At 45.0% G+C, this 18,195-nt stretch overlaps 1 protein-coding gene across 3 annotated transcripts in view; it reads right to left on the minus strand.

Annotated features, from left to right (window-relative positions):
- The window catches only part of STK24 (serine/threonine kinase 24), a 113,609-nt gene that overhangs the window by 64,681 nt on the left and 30,733 nt on the right, over positions 1-18,195 (minus strand). The gene's annotated exons all lie outside the window — the stretch shown is intronic.

The raw sequence follows: 18,195 nt of genomic DNA on the forward strand, positions 1-18,195 counted from the left end.
TCCGCCCTTTGGCAACTCGGGCTCATGCTCATCACTACGCGGCGTAGCCTCACGGCCGTAAGAGAACCAATGCCAACAATGACCGACTTCGAGGAACTCCGAGATTCCGCTGCCAGTCTGCGCACTGAGGAAAGCAGAGCTCCTTGGGAGGAAAGGTGCCATTTTGCCAGCCATGTTGAGAATTTTCTTTTCAGAAAGGTTTATGCTGAGCTAAGCACAGGTCATCATCACAGATAAGGCAGGCCGGCGGGAGCCTCACCCCACCAGGCAGCCTGCCGGAGTCCCCAACCAGCGCCAGCAGAAGTCAGGGAACACAGCAGCTCAGCCTCCTCTGAGGAAGGGGGCGGTCAGCACCCCCACCACCACATTCACCTCTCCTTGGTCAAGGAGGCTGGGGGTGGGAGGGACGGGCTTGGGTGCTGCCTGCTCAGATCCCAGACTCACGGCTCAAAAATAACAATCAGATCCCCAATGCAACTTTCCACTCAGGCAGTTGAAGATCATTTCAAGGCAAAGAAGGAAGATCGGGCTTCTCACGATGAAGAGGTATGAATCTCACTTACATGCTTATTTATGTGACCCCATAAGCCACACAACTTGTTACCTCCTCGGAGGGAAGGGTTAAGAGGGCTGAGAAATAATAGGAAGAAAGGCATCTCTGTGGATGAATAAATGCAACTGGCAGCAAGCAGGCAGCGCCCCCCACCAGCAGCGGCTGACACTTCCAATTTCCAGCGTGAAGTCTGCAGTAGCAGGTGCTCAATCCTGACATATTTTCTCTTCACAGCCTCAAAACCCTCACCATCCATATCAAGAAACAGCCCAACCTCCCCTGGGGGAGCCTCAGGATTAAGTGAAAATGGCACTTAGCTCCCCTTCTGGTGGCCTTACCATCTCATCTTCTTCACCACCCTTTCACCATGACACCCCCAGGCTATCTGACTCTATAAACTTCAGTCAGCTAAATTCTGGGCCTTCCTAAACACTCACACCTTGTCTTGTTTATTTTTAATTACAAGACTGAGGAAAACCATGGCACTTCTTATACTATCATATTACAGTCAGGATCTTAAAAAACCGACCAAAGTAAGTGGAAGGTGCACCCCAGAGGCAAGGCCATGCACGGGTGAAGGCTCTGAAAATGCCCAAAGCCCCTTCCCAGCCAACCCGGAGAAAACTTCACTGGGCTCAGGGATTGTGCCAAGAGCCAAAAAGCCAGGGAAAGTGCTCCAGATGAATCTAGAATCAATGGTTTCACAGCAGTTTCTCATGATTACATGGAAGTTTCCAGGCAGCCAGCTACCCAATAGCCTAGTACCTCCCACTAGAGGAAGAGAATGTGTGCACAGCACAAGTGGCTGTCACGCTGCCCCACAGCACAGTGAGGACAGGCCACCTACACCTTCGAGATTCCTCTGAAGAGAGAGCCCACGTGTGCAATGACCTGCTCCCCACCCCAAGACCTAGAGAAATTTTAAAGCTGTACCTTTCTGGAGCTCAGGCACCCACAATAATTCACTGTATTTCATAATCCCTTGAGAGAATTCATTAAAATAGTTCTATGATGACTTAAGTAGTTTATATTTTGAAACCTGAACAGCTATTACTGTTTTCTTTCAATCGTTCCTGGCAGTGAAAAATGCATCTGGCATTACTATCCAACTTTCCAAGTTACTCAGCTCCAGAGGTACCACTTGCACTGTCATACCACACTGCACCACTTGGGGCTGAAACCAAACTTTTCTGTTTTTCCCTGAAAAGAAAAAGGAACTAAGTTTAATGTGGCTCTAATACTTGCTACTTACACATCACTGTTCCTGCAGCAAGAGAAAAGGCGACATTGACCAGGGACAGTGAGCAGGGGACAGGTGTGCCCACCCCGCTTCTGAGCTCAGCAGGCATACCTCATCAATCATGCACCTTTCTCCTCCAGGAGCTGAACTCAGCCTTAGAATCCCTCCCTCACCAGCACCCGGGGGGCAGCCACCCCCAGATCAGTCAACGTCACACCAGTGGAACCCACCTGCCAGCCAGGCGTGGCCCTACCACCAGCATGCCAACTTATCCTTCCATGCCTGCCCAGCTTTCCACTCCAGGCTTTCCCCATGTTCCACTGTTAATAGCCTCACCATCTGCCATTTACAAAGCGGAAACCATGTATGCCTATTCTTCTCTTAGCCCTCCATGCAGTTCCCCTGCCACGCCCCTGGCTGACCCCACACCCTGGCCCTCCCTCACAACTGACCCACCTCAAGACCTTCCCAAGCCCTGCTTGCAGTCTAGCTTCCTCAAAACTCATGGTTTTCCTTCAGTGCTCAAAACATCTGGGACAGCGTACTATCTCAAGACTGAAGTCACAAATGTTTACCGTCCCATTTTCTGCTCTAGTCCCACTTTCTGCCACCACCCCCACTTATCTTCCTGTCACCCAACTTCTGTCTACAAGCACCAAGGGTTACAAACTGTAGGATTACATTTTAGAAAACTCTCAAAGTGAACCAAGTGCTAGAGAACAGGTGCATGGTGCTGGAGGCAGGTAGGGGGAGGGACGACAGGCAAGGGCTAACACAAGCAGAATCTCTGAGCTGATGGAACAGTTCTGCATTCCAACTGTGCTTGTGTATTGGAATCTACACAAGTGATAGAACTTCACAGAACTATACACCCCCCAAAAAAAGAGCATGCAAAACTGGGGGACATCTGAATTACAGCCTGCACCTGAGTTAGCAGCACTGGCCAACACCAATTTCCTGATTTTACAGGGTTTTTTATTTTTGCAACTCTTCTGATTCCTAAACTATCTAAAAATAAAAGTTATTAAAAATTCTACAAAATGTTTTTTTTTTTACTTACAATCTCAACTCTGCGTCCTTCTACACTTTATTTTTCCTGCCCCAAAGAAGCCACTATTATTTCACTATCATAGGTGGAAAATCCATTTGCTGTTTGAAACCCACCCAAACCTGACAACTCCTTCCAGCAAAGGCAGCGGGCCATCCCCCTTCTCCCAGAGCACATTCTTTATGCTGAGACTGAAAACTGCATTCACAACACTTTACAAATTGCTTTCCCCCCACAAGATTATGCTCTAGCACTGAAGAACTCATCTTACCTTTTTGCCAGCCTGACCCAGCAAAGAGGAGAACAGCATGGGTACCTGCAGACAACCTCTTTGGAAAGCAGCCTCAGACAGACCCGCGCTACTGAAAACAAACACTAGGCCCAAACTCAGAGCTTTACATGGAGGAGACAAGAAAACGTAGCCGTGGCCCAGGAAACTGTGAGACCCGGTATGCGCCGCCGGCCGCTTTGCTCTGCTTTTGCAGAATCACTCATCTGGAGCAGCAGCTACTACACGGCCTGCGAAGGAAGATACTGAGACACCACCCTCACTCAACCCTGTCCTTTTGGATGCTTATCTGCCAAAAACTAGGGCTTCTATGGGGCCATAGGTACTTGGAGGCTAAACACAAGTTCAGCTCAGCCCTGCCAAATCACTACCGAGCTACTGAAACACCCGGCCCTGTTTCCACACCTGTAAAGTGGGATGACACTTTCCTTGGATGTTGAAAGGATAAAATACGGTCAGGTAATCTCCTTACTGCTAAACAGTAAGTATTTAATAAATAGAAATGGTTCTTGTTGTCGTTTATTCTTTCTGACAATACTTGATCAAGATTCAATAGTTTCTTAGAAGGCTTTCACTTGAACTAGAGCCAGAAGGAAAACCCCAATCACCTAAGTCACAAAGCAGCACACTTTCCATGGCCCAATCCAAAAATCAAACTAAATGAGGCCTTTCCTCCCTCAGGGAAGGGACAGGGGAGTTCTCGGAGGGCTGAGTGAGCTTCCTCAGCAACACAGAAGGAAGTATCTGCAAAAACTCCTGAGGCACTCTTAGACATAAACATGAGTGACCTCTTCTTGAACATATCTCCCCGGGCAAGGAAAACAACAGCAAAAATGAACAAGTGGGACTATATTAAGCTGAAAAGCTTCTGTACAGCAAAAGACACCACCAATAGAACAAAAAGAAACCCTACAGTATGGGAGAATATCTTTGAAAATGACACATCCGATAAAGGCTTGACGTCCAGAATATATAAAGAGCTCACACGCCTCAACAAACAAAAAACAAATAACCCAATTAAAAAATGGGCAAAGGAACTGAACAGACGGTTCTCCAAAAAAGAAATACAGATGGCCAACAGACACATGAAAAGATGCTCCACATCGCTAATTATCAGAGAAATGCAAATTAAAACTACAATGAGGTATCACCTCACACCAGTAAGGATGGCTGCCATCCAAAAGACAAACAACAACAAATGTTGGCGAGGCTGTGGAGAAAGGGGAACCCTCCTACACTGCTGGTGGGAATGTAAACTTGTTCAACCATTGTGGAAAGCAGTATGGAGGTACATCAAAATGCTCAAAACAGACTTATCATTTGACCCAGGAATTGCACTCCTAGGAATTTACCCTAAGAATGCAGCAATCAAGTATGAGAAAGATCAGTGCACCCCTATGTTTATCGCAGCACTATTTACAATAGCCAAGAATTGGAAGCAACCTAAATGTCCATCGATAGATGAATGGATAAAGAAGATGTGGTACATATACACAATGGAATACTACTCAGCCATAAGAAAAGGGCAAATCCAACCATTTGCAGCAACATGGATGGAGCTGGAGGGTATTTTGCTCAGTGAAACAAGCCAAGCAGAGAAAGAGAAATACCAAATGATTTCACTCATCTGTGGAATATAAGAACAAAGGAAAAACTGAAGGAACAAAACAGCAGCAGAATCACAGAACTCAAGAATGGACTAACAGGTACCAAAGGGAAAGGGACTGGGGAGGATGGGTGGGTAGGGAGGGATAAGGGGGGGAGAAGTAGGGGGGTATTAAGATTAGCATCCATAGCGGGGTGGGAGAAAGGGGAGGGCTGTACAACACAGAGAAGACAAGTAGTGATTCTACAACAGGTTGCTACGCTGATGGACAGTGACTGTAAAGGAGTATATAGGGGGGACCTGGTATAGGGGAGAGCCTAGTAAACAAAGTATTCGTAAGTATTCGTCATGTAAGTGTAGATTAATGATTAAAAAAAAAAAATGCAGTTCCTATGTGGTGACCTCTAATGAGTTCTACACAATGATATAAAGGACATATAAAAGTGTAGGCAAAGGGTCTGTTTGTGTTTATACAGAGGATCAAAGCCTAATTTGGCTACCCCGAAAATGAACTAAGAAACGATATGAAAGAGAACTTCCAACATCAGCACTCTCGGGAAGACTCATGCCAGAAGATGATCATCAAAAAACCCCAACAAAGATCCACGCACTGCTACAGCTGTAGATGCACTCATCCCACCAGCTCCTGGACTTGCCATGGGAATGAAGGAGATATCTAAGCTGGCCTGTGCATACAGTAGAACAACAAATTTGACTGGATCTATACTGTTGGAACTCAACCAAGAATTAGGAGAAGTACAAATTGTAGCGCTCCAAAATCTTACAACTACAGACTATTTACTGTTAAAAGAACATATGGGATGTGAACAGTGCCCAGGAATGGGTTGTTTTAATTTGTCTGATTTTTCTCAAACTATTCAAATTCAGTTAGATAATAACCATATCATTGATAAGTTTTCACAAATGCCTAGGGTGCCTAACTGGTTTTCTTGGTTTCACTGGAGATGGCTGGTAATTACAGGTATGCTTTGGTTATGTAACTATACTCCTATTATGTTAATGTGTGTGCGCAATTTAAGTAGTAGCTTAAAATCTATACATGCTGAAGTTACTCTACAAGAAGATATGTCAAAGAAATAATCAATCTTCCCATGTTTTCTCCCGCCTGCTACTTCTATAGCTTTTCTTCTTCCTTCCTAATTACAACGAATTCTTAAATAGAATTCGTGCCTCATATCAAATTTACCGAGTATCATAACTCCTCCAAGTGGTAAAGATACCTCAAGACAAATGCTGGGCATAGAAGCCACAGGGCATAAATATGCAAAGAAGTAAAAAGCTAACTTTTTCAAACAATAAGGCTTCTCTCTCACTTACCAACTTCACATTTCCCTGTATGGCCCCGGAAGATGACTGGTTAGCCAGAGACGGGTAAGATTCCTCAAGGGAGGAACAACCTAAGACAGGCACAGTCGCAGGGGGGTCATCAGGTGAGAAATTGGGGATCAACAGAGGTGAGGCTTAGAACCTCACCCTCCCTGTTCTGAGAGAAATCTTCTGCATATGTGGATGTTTTATTGCCCTTGTCTAGCTTGGATTAACACATAGTCTACGGGCACACACCTGATCATCTACATTTGCTCTCTTACAACACTAAACTATGTTTTCTACCTTTATGTTGTATCTACCTACCACTTCAGCATTTTATTAAAAATAATAAAGAGAGAAATGTGGTATCCACATATAAATCAAGTATAAAAATCAAATGTGTATTCATATTTGAACTGACTGTTTATAGTTCATAATGCATGAGCAAAACTAAAAGTTTCTGTGATGACTGCCCTTGTACTGTTCACCATGTAACTTAGTCACTATGTAAGAATTTGTTCTCCATGTAAGAACTTGTTCGTTATGCTTCAGAAGATTGGAGACTGATGAAAATTAGGCTTGGGGTGGATTAATGATTCTGCATTGAGCATTGACTCCCCTATACAGAATTTTATTGTTGTTAACAACCATTTGATCAATAAATATGAGAGATGCCCTAACAACAACAACCAAGAAAAAGTACACACTTCCAATTGTAAAATAAATAAGCAACCGGGATGTAATGTATAGCATAAGGAATATAGTCAAAATATTGTAACAACTTGGTATGGTGATAGCTGGTACTTAGAATTATCATGTATATAAATGTTGAATCACTGTGTTGTACACCTGAAACTAATGTAATGTAATACTGTGTGTCAACTACCCTTCAATAAAAAATAATTATCTAAAAAAAAAAAAAAAAAAACTCCTGAGGCAGAGGCTGACCCCCAAGATGCCACCTACTGGGGTGGGGGTAGGGGGGTCTGATCAGAGAGCCCTGAGGTCAGGGTGGTGTTCCACACTGATGCAAAGACCCCCCACCCCGAATTACAAGGCTCTCAGGTCTCAGAAATAATGCTAGGAGCAATACACAAAAGATCACAGCTATGAGAACCTTCCATACAACTTTTCCACTTGCTTATAACAGTGACTCCTACTCAACCCCTCAGACAGACAGAAGGCTCTCCTCCACAGGTGGTCTCAGGAGAGAGACTGAAGATTCGCCGCACTGAAGCAACTTCACATGGAAAAGGAAAGCAGGCCCGGGTCCGGCAGAACTGCAGCAAACAAGGAAGATGCAAAAGGCACTGGCCTGGGGACACAGCCCCCCAATAGCTTGTTGGGAGGTCCCTGTGGTCCAGATAGAAACTGTTATGGTTTGTGAGAGAGAAATCCTGCTGGTCATTTTTGAACAGAGACTCGAACCTAAGAGATCGTCTTGGCCAAACAATGTTAAAATGTGAATGTTAAAATGTGACAGCTACATCGTGACGCCCACAGGACCTGGAGTCCTGGAACCCCGGGCCCTCAGCAGGTCCCAAATCGGGCAAACACTGCAGTCAGAGGCCACGAGATTCCTGGGTCTTGGATGTACCCCAGGCAGAAGGAAGCCATAAGGAAAATTAAGAAAAACTACAAAGCAAGAAAAATTACCTATTCTGAAGGTACTGCCTTCATTTTACAGTGGGAGTATGCCTGTCCAAGGACACAGTGGCTGTGACAGGCCCTGAACTGGAATGCATGGCCGTCTGACACCAAGTCTGGGCAAGTTGCTCACAGCCTCCCAAGCTCTGTCTGCCAGAGACAGCAGGAAGAGCACAAAACTAAGAATCAAGAGACCTGGCTTATCCTCCTACTGAAACACTTTGCTGCATGACCTTCAGCAAGTTCTTAACTTCTCGGTAAAATGCAACAGGGATGCCTCAAGGATTTATTTAGCTCATTGGTCTGCCAGAAGGTCCAATCAGCCCAAGTCAGAGGGGGAAGAGAGGCGCTCTGCATAGCCTTTTGCGGAGATAAGGTGGTTGATCTGGCACCGCTGCAAGAGCTGGCATGGCCTTCCAGCAAACACCTCTAAGAACAGTGAGGTCATCTTTAAAGCAGCACTGCACTTGGGAGACTTTTTTAGAAATCACTAAAACACAGGCCAAAATACCGAGAACTCACCAAGTATAACAAGTGCAACACAGTCCCAAAGAGATTAAAAACTATTGCTGTTTTTAAGTATGGCTGTATATTCCTATTTTTAAATGCAGATTATTCTTTCCATAAATATCATGAAGCTAATTCCAAGCAAAAAAAATGCCCTCAAAATCCATCTCACCAAATTAATCTAACCATTACACTTCAAAGAGCATTCTGTACTGAAAGTAGCATTGGGCAATCTGTCTCATCAAGAGTGCTAACCTGTAAAGGTCTCATTCTAACAACTTCAAAGCTTATTCTTTATCCGGATCTTTCCCATGCCTACCCCATCTGAAAATCAAGCTGCCCTTTTTATAATGTACATACCCAAATATAAACATACAAGACCAATGTAAAAGTTTATAAACAAAAGGACCCAAAAAAAGATAAATGCCCTGTTATGGATCTTCCCAGAAATCTCTGCAGTGTGCAAACTCTTTTAACTTAGGAAGTGGAGGCAGCAAAGAAACTCTGTGGCACACCCCTGGCCTCCACCCTTGCCTGGGAAACCCACACACACTTCTGGGAAGGGTGTCCTGCTGTCAGGGCACTGCCATCATCACACGTTGGTGGTTCCCCAACCAGATTCCTGGCGTTCCCCCCAGCAGCCAACCCCAAACACATTTTGCCATGAACAGAACAGAGGAAATTTTGAGCTCCTTATCTTGACAAGAAAGTCTCAGGTCAGGACTTTGTTTTTACACCAAACACTGACTTCATAATACCAGAGCAACTCGTGAGGAGGAACAAATTTGCAAAATGGTTTCCTACTCAGCTGGCCCACGCCCCTCAAAGGTACAAATGAGAGCAATGGGTTCTTGGCTGGAAGACCAAGGAACCACCCAAAGGTGCCTGCCGTCTCCAAGATGGTCTCATCTTCCTTCAGAGGGAGCTAACAGGCCGACTCGGACGCCAGACCAGGAGAACCTGTGCAGGGCACAGCTGATAAAGAGCGCCAGCTCTCTCTGCTGTGCAATCCCATGCCAGTCCCATGCAGTGGCTTACAGGGTGGCCCTCCCACTGCATGTGGTTAGTGATTCTCAACACAGGCTGCACACCAGAATGACCCGGGGAGCCTTAAACCACTTGGTGCCCCAGCCTCAGTCTAGACCATTAAATCTGACTCTCTGGGGATGGGGCTCCAGCATGCACATTTTTTAAAGCTCCCCAGAAAGTTCCACTGTGCAGCCAAGGTTGAGAACCACTATTCTGGTCTAGGAGATTGCTCTAAGTTCTGCAGGAAGTTATGATGCCAGGAGTACTCCTGGGGGACTCTTTCTCTTGCATTCCCCTGCTTTCCAGCACCAGGGAAGGAATCACATGAGTGAGCAGAGACCAGGTCTCCCTGCAGCTTCAGTTTTTCTTCTCTGCTCTTCCCCTGCAGTCCCCACTGATTTCAGCCACCCAGTAACCGATCCTGCATACTCATCTCAGCCACTGACCCCAAAGGGTGCTTCGTGTATTAACTAGGGGGTTAATTTAAGGTCTCCAAAATAAAAACCTTTATTTTCCAAATAAAGATTCGTAAATAGTAAATGGCTCTAATTAGCTCAAAGAATAGACAGATTTCTCCAATCCTCAAATATCCTTTAGAAGAAAAGACTCATTCCTAGCTATGTGATGATGATCATTTTTTTAACTTGAAGCCTATATCCCAGGTTTACACAGAAACATGTTTTCTTCCACATTACAACTAAGCCAACAGTCACTGCAGAGCCACCCTCCAGCCCTGTTTCCAGGAGCAGACAGCCTCGAGTGGCAGAACCCTGCCCTCCACCAACTCTCTTGCACATAGTAACACATGCCCCAGCCTGGCTTACTAACCTTATTTCCCCTACAGGATACACTTGATTTCAGCCCTGCAACAATCACATAATCTAGATGAAACTGAAAAAATACTCTACAGTACTTGACAAAAAAGAAACTTGAGGCAAAGAAATGTTCAATTCTATGAATTTCGTTGTCTAGCCCTACATATCCAAACTACCAGGAGTTTTTAGGGAACCCTAAAATGCATGTTTATTTAAAGTAGACACTGCTTTAGCAAATACGAAGAATGCAAATACAATTTGTTTAAAAACATTAAACAGAGGGGACGAAATGACTGCAACCCCTGGGTGAACCTACATTTTCAGCCTCAGTATCTCATAAACCCCCCACCCCTTGCCTGCGACCTTCAGAAGCCACTCTCCCAGGCTGTGAGGTCGGCGTTCAGGGAGCAGCCGGCCCAGGAGAGCTTGCTCAGAACCGGGGTAGCTCCGCCTGGACATGTATTCCTGGCATGTGCCAGGGAGAGGGTCCTGGCTGGAGGGCTGGCTGAGGAGGACACCAGCCCTCATCATCCACTTGGCGTCCTGCTCTTTCTCAGTGTGGCTGAACAAAAGCAGGCTCTCACTGCCTGCCCAGGGCCAACTGCTGCAGGCACTCTGTGGATGGCTAGCCCCCATCCCCTGCGGACCAAGAGGACTGGCAGAGGAGGGAGTGGAGGGGCCACGGGCCTGGGGCTTCACCTCGCCCAAGGTCACATGTTTGGTGCCAATCCCTGACCCACCTAAGCTTCTGTACCCCAGGGTCCCTGCGAGGGGAATCACTGACCCCCGCCAGGCTCCCCGTGACTGATGGGAGCACTCTTCTTCCAGGGAAGGCCCCCAGGCTGAAAGATGAAGGCCTGGGGTTCCTCTGAGATGGTGAGCTAGTCCAGACCAAGGCAAAGACCGACCACGGCAGTTGGTGGTTCTGTTGGGCAAGCACTTGATGAAAAATGCATAATGCATTCCAGGAAGTTATATAGCTCATGGAGAAATAAACCCTGGCACTTCCTTCATTAAAACCAAACACAACCAACCAACAGGCCACAGGCAGGAAGCTCTACATTCCCAGGTAGGGAAAATTACACTGGAAGCGAGAAGGGTCACTATTTCTAGTGCCCATTTGGGTACATTTCTGTTGCCACTTACCGTAACAGTGGTTATGAGAGTGGACCGTGGAGCCCACTGCCTAGGTCTGCTTCCCGGCTATAATGAGGGGCTCTGGGCAAGCTACTGAGTTGCTCTGCACCTCAGTTTCCTCTTCTGTAAATAGAGATAACAAGGGCACAGGCACAGCGCGTTGCATAAGGTGCAATGAGTTACTATTCGCAAAAGGATCTGGTGCCTGGCTGTGAGTTAACCAGCACTGTTACTCCCCAACTACTCAAGCTAGGGTTCAGCTCAAGTTCAGAGTCAGTGACTCTACCCCTGCAGATTTTACTGGCAGCCTCTCTCCTGACTTCCCGTATCACACCAGACACTTGCTTTCTGTCACTCCTCATCAATGACCTTGGGGTCACATCAGACTTCAGGCTCCAGGCTTCAGTAAAGAGAAAGGTGTTATCACTTGGCCAACTGCTTTGCTTTAGGGCCAATTTCTAATCCCTTCCTCAGGTTACCTGCACCTTAAATTGCCCTTCGGCTCCAGAATAGCTGAAGAGACTGTTAGCTCATCTTTTTCTTTCTGCCTGGTCTCATCCTCCATCCCCTCTGTGGACCTGTTTTCTCCTCCTCCTATCCCGTGTCTTACAAACACACACACCAGTGACACGTTCCAGGTGTCTGGAACCATCATTGCACTGGAACCATCACTCTGGAGAATTTCAAGCAGTGGTCCACCTGCTGCCAAGCTCGTCTTATGACCCCTTCTCCTGACCCCTCTCCCACCAGGCCCCTGGTGTCCCTTCCTTCTTGCTCCCAATTAGACCCAAAATGATGTGAAAGAATTCCATCATTACTGACAAAACCACAGTAAAGATATTACTTTGTTCTGCCCTATTAAAACCTGTCCTGACTTCTGGGCAATATGATAAGGAAAATTAAAGGAGACACAGAAGTCCAGGGCTGGTGGGGTGACTGCAAGGAAAAGGCTAATGACCAAAACTTACACAGTTATTCCAAAGATCCTGACGCCCATCAAAGCGAAACAGAAAGGACCAACCATTTGTATCAGGGCAGCCCGCCGCCCACTTCACACACTATTTTCAGCTCCCGGTCTGTTCACTCCAATCGCGCTGCCTGCAAGCACCCACCTCTTCAATGGGTGACCCAAGGTGCTGTGACACTACACGCCCGCTGAAGAGTAAATAGCACGATGCAACTTCTGTTATTACGTTGCTTTTCTTCATTTTGCCACACTGATAGAACAATATCAGTGTTACATGGGAAGTAGTGGTAAATCTATTAAATCTGTTAAAACCACAGTATGTTGTCCCTTCCTATATTAAATTGTTGGAGGCATATAAAGTTGTGTAGCCACATCAGAAAGCAGTTTGGCAATTTCTCAGAAAGTTAAACATAAAACCACCATATGACTTAGCAATTACACACCCAGAGAACTGGAAATGTAACTGTCCACACAGACACACACACCAGAATGTTCAAAACAGTATTATTCGTAATAACCAAATACTGGAAACAACTGAAACTCATCAACTGGTGAACGACAGACAAAATGAGGTCGAGCCACACAAAGGGGTCCTGCTCAAAAGGGGGGGCAAGCTACTGCCACGTGCCACATCATGAAGCTCAAAAGCACGATGCTAAGTGAGAGGAGACCGTCACAAGAGACCATATACTGTGTGACTCCATCTCCATGAAACGTCCAGAGAAGGACACTGCTGGAAACAGAAAGTAGATCAGGGGTTGTCTGGGGCCAGATGGGGACAGAGGGTAACTGTCAATGAACATGAAGGAGCGGACAGGGTGAAAGAAGACGTTCTAAACTGCTTTGTTGTGATGGCTGCCCCATTGTGTAAAGTTACTAAAAATCACTGAATTGACCACCTGAGGAGTATGTTTTATGATATGTAAAACAGACCTCAACAAAGCCACTTAGAAGAAAAAAATCACACATTACAGATCATTATTCATCTGTCTCCCCCAAATAACTGTGAGATACAAAAGAGCAGACACTTCATTCGGCTCATCTCATCCCAGGGGGTTAGTACTGACATGTCCATGAATGACTTTTTGAAAAACAAAGTTTTGCCTTTCTCCACAGCTTCGTGATTTACCAAAACTTCCCATCCCTGTCTGTCCTTCCACCTACCCAATCTGCCCCAAAACGGCCAGTGTGGGCCACAAGGCGAATGTGCCCACATAGCTTCAAGCTGATCAAAACATGGCCACAACACTTACTACTCGAAGTGCAGTGTATGTCTATTCCAAGTTGAAGAAGTGTTTTCCTTATGGAGTCATTATAAAGCCCCCTGGTGTTCTGAGCGGAGAAGAGGAAGCAAGTCCAGGGAAACCATGATCTAGTTTAAAATAAATTCTTAAATTCTCTTAGGAAAGACTTTGGAATTAGAAGCAGCCAATTTAACAAGCATACCTGATCCTGTCCCGAGAGAATCAAGTACAGGGAGCACAGCAACTGGATGAGAAGCTGTGACTCACCTGTGTTCTGTCTTCTGAATAGCATCTAGGAAGAGGATGTTTCAACGGACAATAATTATTAAGGAAAAACTATATTAATCTTGCTTCAAATATTTTCTCAACTAGTACTGTAGCAAAAATAATGCAGACGTGAGTAAAAGTGTATGACTGCTATGACCACTATGATCCATACCACCTAGAATTCGTGTGTGTCCCACTTATGCCCAAGTTTCACCGAGGCCAGTATCTGCTGTTTAGACACAGAAATGCAATACACTTCTTCACGGTGATAGTGTGAAGTGTAGAGATTAAAGGTGTTGGTTTCTGAGACAAACTGGTTCAATCTTGCCCCACCACATATCTGCTTTATGATCTTGGGCAATTCATCTAACCGCTGTGTTGTGGTTTCTTTAACACTGAAGAGGTGACAATTGAATAATTTAATTTCCTTGACTTACAGGCCACTTATAACTACTTTTTTCTTAATTCCAGCTTGAAAGTCTAAGGTTGTTCACAAGGCAACTTTATTTTCTGGACATGGTAATCGCCTCTCAGAAGTTAGTATTTTCTGGCATGGCATTCCACCCACCCAGTGTAGACTGGCATGTCAGCCATTTAAAAATGTTATAAATGGGTGCTTAAATAAGCAACCTGCTGGAAGGTGTGCAAACCTAAACAAACACTGCTGAGTCAGGACCACTCCAGCCAACTCTCTCCTGTCTGTTCAGTAAGGGCAGAAAGACAGACAAAAACAATACATTCATCCTTTGCACAATCAAAAAAATATAATCTCCACCATTATGTTGGTTCCAACTTACTCCCGACCCTACATTTTACTGGTGGTAACTAAAAATCACACTTACATCACAGATCCTGCATTCAATTCAATTCTAACACGGTAATCCCTCACACCCATCATTTAGATGGCTTCTTAGATCCAAAACAGCATACAAAATAGTTCATTTACTTCAGATTAAGAAACAGACCCATTAAAACTCACAAGGCTGAGTTGGGGGGCGGAAGATGGCGGCGTGAGTAGAGCAGCGGAAATCTCCTCCCAAAACAACATATATCTATGAAAATATAACAAAGACAACCCTTCCTAGAATAAAGACCAGAGGACACAGGACAATATCCAGACCACATCCGCACCTGAGAGAACCCAGCGCCTCGCGAAGGGGGTAAGATACAAGCCCCGGCCCCGCGGGAGCCGAGCGCCCCTCCCCCCAGCTCCCTGCGGGAGAAGAGCAGGCAGAGCGGGAGGGAGACGGAGCCCAGGACTGCCGAGCACCCAGCCCCAGCCATCCGGGCCAGAGTGCACGGCCCTCGATACTGGGAAAACAGGGCAGCAAGAACAGTGAGCAGGCACTGGAGGCTGGGCGACAGAGGACATAAGAAAAGCGCGCGACCATTTTTTTTTTTTTTTGCTTTTTTGCTGCTTTGTTTTGGCGAGCGCTTTTTGGAAGTCTTAAAGGGACAGGGACCCCAATATTAGGGAAACAGGGCAGAAAGACCGGTGAGCAGAGGCCTGAGACTGGCACCGGAGAATAAAGAAAAACGAACGACCACCTTTTTTTTTTTTAATTAAAAAAATTTTTTTTTTTAATTAAAAAAATTTTTTTTCTTGTTTTTTTTTTGTGGTCGTTGTTTTGTTTTGGCGGGTGCTTTTTGGAAGTCTTAAAGGGGCAGGGTGGGCCACTTAATCCAGAGGTAGGGAATCCGGGATCTCTGGGCACCCTAACCCCTGGGCTGCAGGGAGCAGGGAGGCCCCTTACAGAGATAAATAGCCTCCCAGCCGCTCCTGCTCCAACGCGACTCCACCATTTTGGAGTAGCTGCCCGAGCCAGGCCACGCCCACAGCAACAGCGGAGATTAACTCCATAGCAGCCGGGCAGGAAGCAGAAACCCTGTCTGCGCGCAGCTGCGCAGCACAAGCCACTAGAGGCCGCTGTTCTCCCAGGAGAGGAGGGCCACAAACCAACAAGAAAGGAAGTCCTTCCAGCCGTCACTCGTCCCAGTTCTGCAGACTATTCCTATCACCATGAAAAGGCAAAGCTACAGGCCGACAAAGATCACAGAGACAACACCAGAGAAGGAGACAGACCTAACCAGTCTTCCTGACAAAGAATTCAAAATAAGAATCATAAACATGCTGACAGAGATGCAGAGAAATACGCAAGAAAAATGGGATGAAGTCCGGAAAGAGATCACAGATGCCAGAAAGGAGATCGCAGAAATGAAACAAACTCTGGAAGGGTTTATAAGCAGAATGGATAGAATGCAAGAGGCCATTGATGGAATTGAAATCAGAGAACAGGAACGCATAGAAGCTGACATAGAGAGAGACAAAAGGATCTCCAGGAATGAAACAATATTAAGAGAACTGTGTGACCAATCTAAAAGGAGCAATATCCGTATTATAGGGGTCCCAGAAGAAGAAGAGAGAGGCAAAGAGATGGAAAGTATCTTAGAAGAAATAATTGCTGAAAACTTCCCCACACTGGGGGAGGAAGTAATCAAACAGACCACGGAAATACACAGAACCCCCAACAGAAAGGATCCAAGAAGGGCAACACCAAGACACATAATAATTAAAATGGCAAAGATCAAGGACAAGGAAAGAGTGTTAAAGGCAGCTAGAGAGAAAAAGGTCACCTATAAAGGGAAACCCATCAGGCTAACGTCAGATTTCTCAACAGAAACCCTACAGGCCAGAAGAGAATGGCATGATATATTTAATACAATGAAACAGAAGGGCCTTGAACCAAGGATACTGTATCCAGCACGACTATCATTCAAATATGACGGTGGGATTAAACAATTCCCAGACAAACAAAAGCTGAGGGAATTTGCTCTCCACAAACCACCTCTACAGAACATCTTACAGGGACTGCTCTAGATGGGAGCACTCCTAGAAAGAGCACAGCACAAAACACCCAACATATGAAGAATCGAGGAGGAGGAACAAGAAGGGAGAGAAGAAAAGAATCTCCAGACAGTGTATATAACAGCTCAATAAGCGAGCTAAGTTAGGCAGTAAGATACTAAAGAGGCTAACCTTGAACCTTTGGTAACCACGAATTTAAAGCCTGCAATGGCAATAAGTACATATCTTTCAATAGTCACCCTAAATGTTAATGGGTTGAATGCACCAATCAAAAGACACAGAGTAACAGAATGGATAAAAAAGCAAGACCCATCTATATGCTGCTTACAAGAAACTCACCTCAAACCCAAAGACATGTACAGACTAAAAGTCAAGGGATGGAAAAACATATTTCAAGCAAACAACAGTGAGAAGAAAGCAGGGGTTGCAGTACTAATATCAGACAAAATAGACTTCAAAACAAAGAAAGTAACAAGAGATAAAGAAGGACACTACATAATGATAAAGGGCTCAGTCAAACAAGAGGATATAACCATTCTAAATATATATGCACCCAACACAGGAGCACCAGCATATGTGAAACAAATACTAACAGAACTAAAGGGGGATATAGACTGCAATGCATTCATTCTAGGAGACTTCAACACACCACTCACCCCAAAGGATAGATCCACTGGGCAGAAAATAAGTAAGGACACGGAAGCACTGAACAACACAGTAGAGCAGATGGACCTAATAGACATCTATAGAACCCTACATCCAAAAGCAGCGGGATATACATTCTTCTCAAGTGCACATGGAACATTCTCCAGAATAGACCACATACTAGGCCACAAAAAGAGCCTCAGAAAATTCCAAAAGATTGAAATCCTACCAACCAACTTTTCAGACCACAAAGGCATAAAACTAGAAATAAACTGTACAAAGAAAGCAAAGAGGCTCACGAACACATGGAGGCTTAACAACACACTCCTAAATAATCAATGGATCAATGACCAAATCAAAATGGAGATCCAGCAATATATGGAAACAAATGACAACAACAACACTAAGCCCCAACTTCTGTGGGACACAGCAAAAGCAGTCTTAAGAGGAAAGTATATAGCAATCCAAGCATATTTAAAAAAGGAAGAGCAATCCCAAATGAATGGTCTAATGTCACAATTATCGAAATTGGAAAAAGAAGAACAGATGAGGCCTAAGGTCAGCAGAAGGAGGGACATAATAAAGATCAGAGAAGAAATAAATAAAATTGAGAAGAATAAAACAATAGCAAAAATCAATGAAACCAAGAGCTGGTTCTTCGAGAAAATAAACAAAATAGATAAGCCTCTAGCCAGACTTATTAAGAAGAAAAGAGAGTCAACACAAATCAACAGTATCAGAAACGAGAAAGGAAAAATCACGACGGACCCCACGGAAATGCAAAGAATTATTGGAGAATACTATGAAAACCTATATGCTAACAAGCTGGGAAACCTAGGAGAAATGGACAACTTCCTAGAAAAATATAACCTTCCAAGATTGACCCAGGAAGAAACAGAAAATCTAAACAGACCAATTACCAGCAACGAAATTGAAGAGGTAATCAAAAAATTACCAAAGAACAAAACCCCCGGGCCAGATGGATTTACCTCGGAATTTTATCAGA

The sequence above is a fragment of the Manis pentadactyla genome, chromosome 17 (genome assembly GCF_030020395.1).
Source record: "Manis pentadactyla isolate mManPen7 chromosome 17, mManPen7.hap1, whole genome shotgun sequence".
In the NCBI taxonomy this organism is placed as follows: domain Eukaryota; kingdom Metazoa; phylum Chordata; class Mammalia; order Pholidota; family Manidae; genus Manis; species Manis pentadactyla.